We start from the raw sequence: 13892 nt of genomic DNA on the forward strand, positions 1-13892 counted from the left end.
CCCTGCAGTTGTTGCTGGATGGCGGTCTATCGCACTTACAAAAAAAATATTGTTGTGGCTCACTGTAGACAAGAACAGAGACATTTGAGAGAACTAGAACAAGGGCTAAGTTCAGGCTTCTTTTTCTGTGTGTAAATACGGCCATGAACGCGAGTAACTGTCATGCACTTACGTTTGTTATTGTTAAGCCTCATTTGCCAGCTAAAGCACCATTAGTAAATAGCCTTAATGTCGGACTGTAATGAAAATTGATCAGAAGGGCAAGTGATTACGTGATACAGCACACAATCATCAGCAAATAATTTGATAGAAGTTGACAGGGAAGTCATTAATATATATTAGAAAAAGTAGCGGTCCTCGTACAGAACCTTGAGGCATGCCTGAAGTAACTGAGACAGTAGAATCGTGCCCTTTAGCGGAAACATACTGGAATCTATTTGTTAGGAAGCATTTTAGCCAGCCCAGGATATTGGGATCAATATAGAGTTTAGAAAGTTTGAGGAACAGATTATACGAGACAGTCTAATGCTTTTCGGAAGTCCAGAAATACACAATCAGCAGTCAGGGAGTTAGCAATAGCATGGCACAGGTCATAAGGGAACAACAAAAGCCGAGTTTCGAGGGAAAAAATTTTTCTAAAATGGTGTTGGTTTTCTGAAAAAAAAAAAAAAGAGTAAGACTTCAGAAAACGGATGAGTTTGCAATTAGATTGACCTGCATTCACAGTAGACAGGCTATTTCACGTATCCTTTGTCTTATGGGTCCACTTTTCATGTTCTGTTAATAGTATATTTGTTGTTATTCTCACTCGGCCCTCAGCTGAGAGCAGGTACTCCTTCAGTCCATTTTTTCATTTGTCCATGTCTGTGTTGGTAAAGAATGTCTCCATAGCAATTACCCTGTCGGCCTTGGTGCCTTCAAGGAAACAATAAAAGAACAATCAAGTCCTGCAGCAGTGCAGTGACTAGACGTGCACACATACATAATTTGCTTAAGTAAAATAGCATGCTTGAAAGTTTCATGCACCACTTTTTTCTTTTTAATGTGGAGAAGTGTTAAGACATGAAAGTTTTAAGCCACTTCACTTCCGACGTGTTTTTTTTTTTAGTGGGTCTCTCGGCACATGCAACGCTAGTCAGGGCAAGTACTCAAGTGCACAGTAAAGTGATCATCAAGTTTCTGCTTGGTGCTGAACCTTGATTGGCAAACAGAACATACAAAAGGCCTTTCACGTGGATGAATAATCATGTGATTTGTCAGGTTTGACTGCCTGCCGAAGCACCTTGAGCAGACGGTACACTTGAAGAGTTTCTCAGCCGTGTGACTGTGAGCTATCATGTGCCTTGACATATCTGACTTCCTGCCAAAGCTGCTGGAGCAGACGCTGCATTTGAAGGGCTTCTCTCCAGTATGCGTGCGCATGTGCGCTATGAAGTCAGAGTTGCAGGGGAAGGTCCAGGGGCACAAATGACAGGAAAACGGTCCTCGGTTTTGATTTGGCCTGTAGCTCTCTTTGCTCTTGGACTGGGTCTTGATGATGGCATCACCTTCTGGTGCCACATCCGGTATGGTGTCTCCACTGCCAGTGCTGGTATTCTCCTTAACGGATGATTCAGAAATATCTTCTTTTGTCTGAACGCCAGTGTGTGGTTGTGTTATTCCAGGTGATTGAAGAGAGAATGACACTGAAAAAATAGTCACAGAAATCTAAGCAATGTGAGTAGTCACTTGCCACAGTTATTGCTCTCTAGGCAATAACACTGTTGGTATACTACATAGAGTGCCTTTTGTTTTTTCTTTAAGCCAGCAATTGGAATGGAATGGCAAAATTGAATGGCAGTTGTGGCACTATAGCTGTTTAGTCGAGAGCTGGTGGCAATGAGGAGAACAAAAGGTCTTAGTACAGTGTAGACCGCTTATAACGTAAGTCGCCGGAGTCATGAATATCTGCACTATAAGCGGTACCACACTATAACAAAAACAACGATTTTCAAGCCCTGCACGTATGCAAAACATCTAGACCAAGCAGCCGTGCATATCCGAGAATCGAAGCGTGCGACTGGGAGTTTTGCATCCGTTTAAATTTACGAACGTTGAAAGGTTAATGTCCAAGTACTCACGATCTTCGCATGAAGCAGACAAAGTAATAATTTTTTAAAATGTCTCAGTTTCGCCCGAAAGGCAAACCATCAATTGCGATAGCAAATTAGTAGAGAGCTATAAGGAGTAGGGATAGTAGTTTCATCGGCCGCATAAACTTGATACATTCGCTTACTAACTGAATTAACAAGCGTGGTGTCAAAGCGCACAAGCAAACATGAATAGACTCGATGACCGCAGACAACCACTGTCAAAACGTGGGTGTGGGGAAACGCGGCCGCCGCAGCGAGCGAAGGTTCGTGTGGTCTATCGCTTCAACGGAAACTGAGCGGCGTAAGCACAGTGCATACAAAGGTCAGAGCCATGTGGAGATCGCTTTCAAGATACGGTGCGCCCGACAACACCGACAGCCGGCACAAGCGCGAATGCATTTGTTGGCAGAGTAGAAGCCCACAAAGGAGAAACAACAATGAACAACAACAAAGGAGAAACAACAAGAGAAACAACAATGAAAGCGGCGTCCCCCGCGCGCTTTCACTCGCACATACAGCGCGCGGCTTCGATTTTATTGCCCTTGGACTCATGCTCCACGTCTCATGCTCCTCCTCTGCATCGCCCTCGTTGAACTCCTCTCCCATCGGTGGGCGCACCTCATTGAGAAGAGTGCTCGCTGCCGCCCTTGTCGGCGAGATTTTCCCGCGGAAGCCGCATTATAACCTGTGTTTGGTGTTGCGCGGCTGCACTGTAAGCGGTATGCGTATACATGGAGTGCTATGGGAAAATTAACGGGAGTCTGAAAAGACCGTACTATATCCGGTCCTGCACTATAAGCAGTTATGTTATAAGTGGTCTATACTGTAGATTCATGCACACAGTAGGCATATATCAAGAACAGCATAGACTGTCAAGTGTGAAACAATAAATGTCTGCAATCTCTAGCTGATCCTTAGTCATCAACATGAACACCATTAGAAACTTTAACAGCGCTCTCAGCCGACTGCCATCCTACCAAAGTTTATTGCAACTTTGCAAATTAGGTACAGTCTTTTTGATTTAACCTGACACTCTTTTAGGAGCTCACTAGTATCGGTGATCTTTAATGCTTTTATCTGCACTGAGTCTACTTACTACAGTCGAACTTTGTTATTACAAAGTTGCATCCAACATGAAAATATCTTCATTACATCGGATATTTGTCATAAGCATATATTCATCACATGCGGATATTGGCGAGACAAATTTTTGATTTACTTTGTTATAACCGCGTTCGTTATACCTTGATACCTCCACTGTCCTGCCTATGAGGATTCTTTGTAAATATGGTTACAAACATAACCTCCACGAATGCCCTGAGTAGGATGTCACTGAAGATTACATGCATCCATCTGAGTGAACTTAAGTAGGATGCAGCAACGCATGGATGAGATCTCAACAGATGATGCTGTAAAAGACGTATAGCTATGTTACCAGTACAGTTACACTCATTTGTCAAAAAGACAGGCTTAAAGCTCAGAGCTGAAGTCGACATGCCATAATACTTTCCGTCGTTACTGGTATTGCAAGGAAAGCAATCGACACAACTGTAAGCATAAGCACCGCATAATGTGAAACATTTCACAGCATGAAAAATGCTAAAGGCACACACTAATTACTAAAGGCAATTTAACTTCAAAACAAAGCACTAGAAGCTGGTGCTTTAAAGTTAATTCTTAGATGCATGAACAAGATTATACTGACAGTCGGTCCAACACTTGAACAAGTCATCATAATCATAAGGGGTCACTAAATGTGCGCATGCAAATGTAACATAAGCAGCACATTGAAAGACTTGCATAAACAGCACACAGTAAGTCCACACCAAAGAAAGCTAAAGCAAGTCTCAATACATTCACTTATTAAAACCGCAAGTGAACACATTAAATCTATATGTAACAAAATGGGACACTACATATTACTACAGGAGCTAACAGGTGTTGTGATTGGAAACAAGAAATCAGACAGCTTAGAGTTTGCATTTTTCTTTTTTTTTTTTTCGAATTACCATGGATGATGAACAAATTTATATATCATGATAATAACAGTTCAGTCATTGCAGCAAAAGTAAGTGCAATAGAACGAGGGCAAAGGGATATTGCATTAGTCATCAATGAACTATTTAAAGCAACCTTATTATTTTCATATATAATTAACCTAGATTAACCATAGATTAACTATAGATTAACCTCCACTTTGTTGCACCAAAATAATAAACTAAATGGAAAAAATTTTGCAGCAGAGGATGACTGCAACTTAGGCGGCATATGCACCAGAACAGTAGAATCCCAAAAGATTCCACAGTGGCAAAAAAGGAGAGCCAACTTAAAGTGACAACTTTCTGCCCCTTATGGCACTGTGAACAAAAAGCAAGAGAGAAATGGAGAAATACGAACTTATTCACGTTCATATTCATTGTATTCCTGCAGCAACTACTTTGACTCAAGTACAAAAAAAAAAAGTTCATTTACACACAAGTGACATCCAGCAGAACGTCAAGAGACTGATAGTGATTTCAATGCAGATCATGTGCAAGGTGACACCAATTATGAAAATACTGGAAATACAAAAGATCTGTTGAAGTACAGCCAAACTTTAAAGCAATGGCAGTTGCACTTCCAACTGAAAACTTCATTAAATCAACACTTTCGTTAAAGCAATGTCTTTGTGTAAAGCAGCAAGAAAAAGAAGAAAAAAAAAACTGCACAAGCTCAAGCAATACTTATATTCACTAAAGCTTTGTTTAATGAGAAGTAGCAAGCCAGAGAAATTCTCTTCTGGCTGAGCTCTCTTCCTTTCTGCTCATAAACCTTCTCTTTCTCTCCTTAGTACAACCTCGGTTCTTGTTGTTAATAGAATCAAGCTTCATTGCCTTCTTCTCAAAGTAGTTCCGTCTCTGGGAGAAAAAAAAAAGAAAAAAAAAAGAATTCAATCAAACATCAATCTCATTCTTCAGTATGAAAAAAAAAATAAAAAGATAGCGGCCCACCGTAGCTAACCACAGCACAAATGTCTGCAAATAAACAGAGTAGGGTAGAAGAAAAATTATTTACACAGAGTAAGTAACATTCTGAGTGTCACAAGAAAACATTCAAGTAACTATAGTTAGGTAATTAACTAGTTAGATAAGTAATTTTTATCAGCGTGTACATAAGTCGTGCGAAAAAGTAGCGGTATCAAATGCCTGCTTCACTTTGGTACAGCGAGGTCCAGGACACACATTGCCCTTCAGGCAAAGCATGCATGTTAGAGCGAGGGCATAATGAATAAAAATTCATCAAGTGCTTATTTTTCATGGAATTAGGCATTTTTCAGTAGTTATTCCTTGACTCTTTCATCATTTTATGACCTGCAGCAATAGGCAGTATGTTTATTATGTTCAGATTCAGAACGTAAACCACAAACCTGAAAGAAATGTACGTGCACTGAAGCATGCATTCAGTCTAACTGCATATCCTTTACCATTATTGCACTTTTTAACAACTGCCAGGCAAAATTTTTCTCCAAGTGGAACCACTTTAAGTGGGTTATTGAACCGGCACCACTTAGCAAGTGGGCCTACTTGCCAAGTGGTCCCACTTCGCAACTGGCGCCGGTTCAATAATCCACTTCAAGTGGTTCCACTTGGAGAAAAATTTTGCCTGACAGTTGCCAAAATTAGTAATAATGGTAAAGGATATGCAATTAGAAAAACAAGGAAAAGAATGAAATTAAAAGAAGAAAACATTGCCCAATGCTTCAGTTTTTCTTATTTTGTTTGCTGTTTCTTTTATATCCTGGATTTTCTGTGACAGTATAGTTGACACATTATCGGTTGTCTCTTTCACTACAACAACTGTCTTGGTACCCCTGTGCATCACGTTGTCTGCAAAGGAGGCAGCAATTAACAAATCAGGCAGAAGGCATACATAATGCAGTACAAAAGGACTAAAACCTTACCAATAATCATGGCAACCTTCTGTGGGCTCACCTTCTTCCTTACTACAGCTGTGGGGTTTTTGTAGTCTTTTGGGGGTAGTTTTCCCCCATAAGTTTGCTCTGCCAGCACTTCACGGCCCTGTATGGCTTCAGCCATATCTTTTACAACCAGAAATGCCTTTTTGTGGCCAAGAAATTACTCAGCCTGCTTGCTGCCAAAAGTAGGCTGTCTTTCACATAATACTGCAAAATAGAACAAAACAATTAGAAAAGAAATGTAGAGAATGCAGTGGTACACTTACCGTGCCATCACCGATATCAGTGAAAGGATCATGGGACTTTGGGTCAGCCGCTGATTTTTGTCAAAATAATAACACTGACACAGTGGAATTCAAAGCATTTTGCCCTCTACCTGCGGCCAGTGACTGCAGCAGGCTCTGTGGATGTCTTGTACAGGCTTTCAAGGGCTGTGGTTGTACAGTTATGGGTGACCAATGGCATTGGCTTGGGGGCTGTGTGTGGTGTTCCTATGTCAGTACATCCCCCGCCCCCCGGTCGTCGTCAGCTTGAGCGTAGTCCTATTCATGCTCCCATTCAGAAGCAGCACCTATGGTATAGAAGAAGATCATGAACATTCCAAAAACACCCCTGTCTCAATAAAACTAGGTATGTTGCCATGACTTACCAAATCTATTAATATTTTTTCTGTGCTTTTTGGTGACAAGTATTTGTCACCAAGTATTTGTTATGAGCATGACTGCAGGTACCATTTTATCTATCCTGGCATGAGCACCTGACGGCTAGGAAAGCAGGAAGTAACAGAATCCACTGTGGTTATTCTCCAGATCAACTCTGCAATGTTAAACATCTAAGTAAAAGGCTGAGGGTTCAGCATTTTGATGAATAAAAGTTTTTGCAACATTGATATTTCATGCAGCGTGTGTACTTTACCTGTAGGGTGTATGTATATGAATATTATATGCATGAATGTGCATGCAATATTGTATGTATGCAGTATTATAGTATGCACTTTACAAAGTGTCAATAACTGCTCATAATTATGGTCGGTGTACCTGCTACAATGGCTCAGTGGCTATGTTGTTCTGCTGCTGAGGTCGGGGATTTCAACTGTGGCCGTGGTGGCCACATTTCAATGGAAGTGAAATACAAAAACGCTTGTGTAGTTAAATTTAGGTGCATCTTGAAGAACCCCAGATAGTCAAAATTAATCTGGAGCAATCCATTATGGCATACCTCACAAATTAACCCACCATGCTCAGTTTCTGTAATTTAATTCTTGTTAGTGTGATCCTGCCATGCTTCTTGCATTCTTTTCTGTTTCTCACATGCGTGCTTCACAGAAACATTGAAACTTTTCTAGCTTTATCCAGGTAGTTTTTATACAACGTGAATTAAAATCCCGAGACTTGCATTGGGCTCAGTGAGCTCCCACGTCTGAGGAAAGCAGCAGCTACCAATCATGTGAGCCCGACTCATTCAGCCACAAATCATGATGCAGCAGTGGTTAGCTAGACAGAATTTGAGCTCCTTGCCAGCGATATGGCAAGTGTAGGCCTACTTCCTTTTGTTAAGTAACCTTTATTTCCAACAGGCCTATTTTCCTGCTCCCCTCTACAACACACCCTGGATGCAACTGTGGGTGATAAGGGATCAGACAATTGATCTGGTCATATAAAACGCAGGGCCCAACAGCACACTTATGCATGCGCAAACACTTTGATTAACTTCACAAAACTTTATGCGCAACAAAATCCAACGCTCACTTCTTCCTCACTGAAAAGTCTCAAACAAGCTTTGTACAGAAATATAATTTTATTGATTTCTAAACTACTAATTGTGAATTTTGCTTGAAACTATGCTTCATGTGCATTTCATTAGTTTCATAATCATCAGTAGTAGAGGGGGAAGTTATCCTTTTGAGAAAAATGCATTTCTAGAACCACTCTCAAAGTCGTCACACTTATTTGCCTAGGTTCGTGTTGTTCACGGTCAAAGAGACTTTACTGGTGTCCCCCCCCCATTACCATAATTCCGCAACCTTTCTTAACCAAACAGAGCTAAACTTCTTGCCTTATCATTGCATAGTAGTAGTACTTTTTTAATGTACACTCAGCCATACGAAAGTTGCACAATAGTAGCCCCAGCAATAAGACCTGATATTTCATTTTAATAGCTTCACTTGCACCACACATTGAACACATTCACAGAAACTTTCAAATGGCAGTAAAAATGCAAGGTAACAAAGTACCCATGGCAAGAAGAATGCGCTTCCGTATTGCCCAGTCCAGTGACAAGACTGTACTACACAGTTTTTAGGCATTGGTTGTACTTTCCATTAGGTGAAAGTGCACTGCCATGATTCACTTTTCCTTGCACGACATAATAATATTCTAATTTTGGCTTGTTGCATGACCTAACTTGCACTGATAAATTTTGTTTTGTGGTGGCACAAGTCACCGTCTCGTTGCGATCGCCATATTTTCACTAAACCCAACTTTTAAAAAAAATTTTGCACCCTTTAGGGCTTATCTTGTCCCCCAGCAATAATTGCCTATCTTGACTGCCTTTAATTTTTTTTGTGCTGCACGCCTGGTACTTCAGGTCACAAACAGCATGTGCATATCAGTGTGACATAGATGATAGGAAAGTAGGGAGTGCAGAGCATTAACACATTCAATGGGGGGCACTCACTATATATATCATATTCCTTTGGTGCGTCATGATCCACCGGTGAGTCACCAGGGAGTTCTGCTCCTTTGAAACTTCGTCAAAGTACAGAAGTATGACACCACAATGCATCAAATTAGAAGCAGCAAGGATTTTTCTTCTCTGTTGATTTCCAGCTACGATGTCGCTTGCACACTGCAGGAAAGCCCTGCTCAGCCGCACATGAATAAATGCCGTGACTGACCCACCTCATGTCGCAGTGAACATGTTAAATGAAGGAAGTATATGCAAGATTTATTATTGTTGGGGGACGAGATAAGCCCCAAGAGGTGTAAATTTTTTGTTTAATGCAACCTAGTGGTGCACATCCGTATATTACTACATCCTACGCCATAGGACCTCCAGTACAAGTGTTGCTACCCGCATACCTGCCAACCTGTGAACCTTAATATTCGTAAAATCACTCTCGGACACGAAAAATCTAGGGAGTCAGAGTAAGGGGGAAAGCAGCAGCATGTGTTTTTGTTTACGATTGCCCTGAGCGCACACTTTTTCGTGGGATACATACACTTTACTTACAATTATTTATATTTATATGGAGCACATAAGGAGCAGCAAGCTAAGCACAGTGGAGACTTAGCAATACAGTATCTTTAGATCACAGTTACATGCTTTGAATCAATCATGAATCGCAGTGAAATTTTAGATCACAGCGATTTTGCTTTTGACAATTTAGTCTGCATCAGGAAGTTGTCGGAATAAACTTGCTCAAAGCAAGTAGTCCTCCGTTTAGTGCCTTGCTTCCCACAAAAGGGTGGCAAAAGTACCAGCACAATTTCTTTCTTTTATGCATTTTTTTAAAGTGAAGCTTTCTTCGGCTTTTCTCCAAACTTTTCAGGGGCTGGTTGCTGCTGTATTGTCTATTATACAACTTGACCTACTCATTCTGTGCCACTGGCTATATGTTGGGTGCTGGCTGCTCACTGCTGCCTTCTGGCTGCTCTCTTGCACGATTGTCGTCCCGGGTATAGTGCAGTCCACCATCGTATATAGGGAACCAGCGCTGGGCAGGAGGTGCTACGGCAGCTTTAGTGTCCTACTAAACCTTGCTGATGCCATCAGATAGGGACAGCACGGAAATGGTACAATATATCTTGAATGATGACAGATGTATGCCCGTATCAACATTTGTTAACATTCGGCACATCCAGCTCAGCTCTGTCCATAACAATGAACAATCTGATGAGCACATGTGCTCCGACGTTCTCCCACGACGGTGCCCAGTCAGGTCACACGTTGGACACAAGTGCCTCAGGAGGAGCATTGAATTTGCTGACAGAAAATCAAAGCATGTCCCACTAAAATCTGTTTTCTCTGCCGGCTAGGCTGTATGTTACGGCGCTGCTGTTAGTATGCGAAGTTGCAGTGCTGGTTGCCTATAGTGCAAAGCGAGGCAGCTGAGGATGGCAGATGATAAACAGAAGCGGCAATGTGATCTCCAACACAAACACACTTTCGTCGTCACGTTGCCGGCATCATTCCTTTGTCGTCCAGGTATAATGCAGACCAGATACTGGCTATAGTCTTTCATTGTCACTCCATCGTCATCATTCTGTCGTCATCTTGTTCATAACATGCTGTCTTTGTCACCATCATGCCATTATCATTCTGTCATCTTCACCGTCGTAATCATGCAGTCATTGGCATGCCATCAACGTCATGCTGCTGTCATCATTCTGTCGTGGTCATGCCGAGGTCTTCAAGCATTCGTGATTACATTGTCATCGTTCTGTCATCAATACTTGGTCGTCCCCATTTTTATCATGGTTCCATCGTCATCATTATAATGTTGTCCTCATTCCATTGTTGTTACTCCTTCGTCGTCATTCCTTCATATGCCATGGCGACACCTTCGTAATCATGCAGTCGTCAGTAGCTATGGTCATTCCATAGCTTGTGGTTTCATCGCCATCATTTTGCCGTTGTCAATCTGTCGTCACTCCTTCACATGCAGTTGTGATGCCTTCGTAATGATGCAGTCATTGTCATGCAGCTGCGGTCACTCCCTAGTCGTCAGGCCGATGTGGTTCCATTGTGATCATTATAGTGCTGCCATCCCATCGCCGTCAATACCCGCTACCCATTACCAGAGGCAAGAAGTAAAGAAGTCAGCAACAGAGGAAGTCCACAAGAAGTTGGTAACATAAGCAAACCCTATAGTGGGTGTGAGCATTTAATGTGCATTTCTGTCCCCTGTAAATAGAGGCCACCCCTGCATCTAATCATTTGCCTCATTACATTACACTTGCCTGACCCCAGTACATTTGGAGAAATATTGTATTGCCCTTGCGTAATGAACATTTTATTTGCGTAAAATAAACCTTCCTTTATGTGATTTTCTGAAAGCATTTCAGTCCTTAGTGTTAGATTTGCATAGCATGTAATTTATCATTTGAGCACACATCACTGAAAGCTTCGCTGAACACCGATTCCCACATAAGCGTGAGATCGATTTTTTTTCTTGAATCCTACCCACCCCAATTCTCCAAAATGTTTAAAACATTTTCGCGTACGGAATTACACAATATTCGTAAAAGCGTAAAACGAGCCCAATTTTGTAAACTTTACAACGAATTTGGGAGAGTTGGCAGGTGTGTACTTTAACTACCCAAGTAAAAATTTAGAAGAGGAATTCGAGCTGGGGCCCGGCTGGCCACACACTAAATAGTTTATGAAACGTCACACTACCATTAGCTGGTGGAAGCACTTGGAATTGCCCTACTGGTCTCGCACTGGTTAACCTGTACGGATCACAGTACTTGATCTACAGACATGCCAGCCTGTTTCGTATATCACATAAGCTGCCTCGCAGCATTAGCTGCAAATGCACAGAACCTGCTCATTTTATGGGGGAACTTCTCCCACAGATGAAGGAAGGGTTATCTGTTACGTCGTTTCCTGCAAGCCTCCTCTCCTACATCCCAGTGAAGTTAGAGCATAGAGTAAGATAGTAAACTATAAGAGGATACTTCCGTAGGCCCCTGCAGCCGACTTTGGCTCTCAGCACACCTAGCGGATTTGGTGAAACGTACCTGCCTCCGAGATGGCTGCCACGTGCCGCCAAGTCTCGGAGGCCACAACTTCATTTTCATATTTTTTTACCAGTAACGTTGCCTGCATCCTAAAGTGATTTCATGCATGTTCTTGCACCGCTGTTTATATGTTGCGATGACAAGCACACAAAGCTGTTGTTTCACTTTATGCTAGTTTTATTTGAATTCATATTCGTTATGTTTCAAGCTGTATTAATGAGGAAGTAGAACTGAATTGTTTGCGATATTGTACTTCTAATAATTCACACCAAAAAAGAGCACCGTAAATAAATGTGTCATGTTCCTTCAATATCAATCAGCTTGCTAGACAGCCAAGAACACGAAAATAGCGGACAAAAATTTATTGCAGCAACATTGTGAGAAAAGTGGCAGACACATAAATACTGGAAGAAACTGTGAAATGCAAGTAATGGAGAATACTCGGAAATTAATGGCGTGATGGCAATAAACTTTACACAAGCATAACAACACACACAAGACGTTTTGCAAGTATCCAATGAAAAAAAAAAGAGAAAAAATAACTACACAGACATGCCAGCAATTAATTTACTCAAAATGGGATTGAAAGAATAAATATGACGCTGTTTCTTTTACTTCTACAAAGGAGGGTGAATTAAGGTTGCAAAATTATGTGAATGGTTGCATGCCAAAATAAAATGGTTGCATAAATAATTGTGTGCGAACCAACATCGACGTCTCTAATGTGCAATCCAGTGAGTCCCTCATTAAACAGTTGCAAGATATTGGCATCTCAGCCAATTAAGCACTTCGACTGTACTGGGGGCCTTCACCTGCTGTCTTCGAGGCCTTGATATCGTCTTCCGATACTTGGAAATTTGCCCTTGAGTATGCATGATGTTCTTTGGCTGAAGAGGAAGGAATAGCGGTGATTCCTGCAATATGTAGAATGACAGAGGCAGAAGGTATAAGCAATGCTGGAACCTTCAAAAACTTTTTAATGTAGATGCTATGTACACCCCCCCCCCCCCCCCCCCCCTCTTGTAACGAATATTTTTCTCACCTAACACCGCGACTGTCTCTGGCATTAATGTACGTCATCAAAAAGAATGGCTGTCAAGGAAGCACTGTTATAAATGCCAAGAAACAAGAAACTTTCTACGGTAAGGTCACACAATTAAAACATGAAAGCACGTATCTTCAGCTCAATGCAAAACAGCTAACAACGCTCGAGCGCACACAGCATGGTACAGAGGTCGAGAGATTGCACATTATTGCCAGCCTGGCAATATTGCACGTGTACGGCTTCAGAAATAGCCATATTACTTTTGCAAAACTGGCGCGCCATACTTTTCCAGAAGCCGCTGCGCGCAACCTTCTTGAATAAATCAACGTAAAGCCATCCGCACCGAGCGGCATGTGTTCATAGGACGCATTTCCCTTAACAAACCATTTCATTTTCCTTCCTTTTCGAACTTCGTCATTGTTTCGACGCACGTGACTCGCAGCTCGGACGCTGCCGCGTCGCTCTTATCGCTGGCATCACCACTCATTGCTGTGCATTATAAGCAAAACACAATAAAATTCAACGTTACATATGGGCAGCAGTTGGTTATGGCTTCAAGGCAGCCACGCCGGCAAGGTTCTGACTGTATGGTGCTGTAAAAGTAGCGCGCCGCTTTTTTCGTTGCATGGGTGCATGTAGTACGTCGGACAGACTTTCTCGTGCCGAGTTTTTAACAACGTGCAAAAGAAAATCCTGCCGCCTTACTACGAAACAACGACGAAGCAGTAGTGTCAGACGCTGGCAGAAGAACACAATAACGATCCTTGTGCGCCCATATTACCATAGAATAAAGAACCAACTTACAATATTACAGAGTAACGACATTGGTAACGACGTCGCAAGAGCTGCAGCCGTGTAGCAGACGTCACACGAGTGAAGATCGCAGCGTCACCATCGGTCACACTGGGTCACACTCGAGGCCAGTGTAGCTCACTTAATATAAAGCGCATATGGTAATAATTAAAAAAAATTACAAAAAGTTACAGCAGCAATCACATGTTATTGAGATTGTTCAC

General features: G+C 41.8%; 1 long non-coding RNA gene across 1 annotated transcript; it reads right to left on the minus strand.

Annotated features, from left to right (window-relative positions):
- Positions 1–1176: 1176 nt before the first annotated feature.
- LOC119456394 (uncharacterized) lies at positions 1177–13803 on the minus strand. Its single transcript, XR_007467601.1, has 6 exons — positions 13681–13803; positions 12644–12745; positions 6464–6658; positions 6073–6294; positions 4969–5029; positions 1177–4489 (listed from the first exon to the last, which is right to left on the minus strand). It is a non-coding gene; the product is annotated as an uncharacterized LOC119456394 (long non-coding RNA).
- Between the last annotated feature and the right edge of the window lie 89 nt (positions 13804–13892).

Source organism: Dermacentor silvarum, chromosome 6, assembly GCF_013339745.2.
Source record: "Dermacentor silvarum isolate Dsil-2018 chromosome 6, BIME_Dsil_1.4, whole genome shotgun sequence".
Classification (NCBI taxonomy): Eukaryota; Metazoa; Arthropoda; class Arachnida; order Ixodida; family Ixodidae; genus Dermacentor; species Dermacentor silvarum.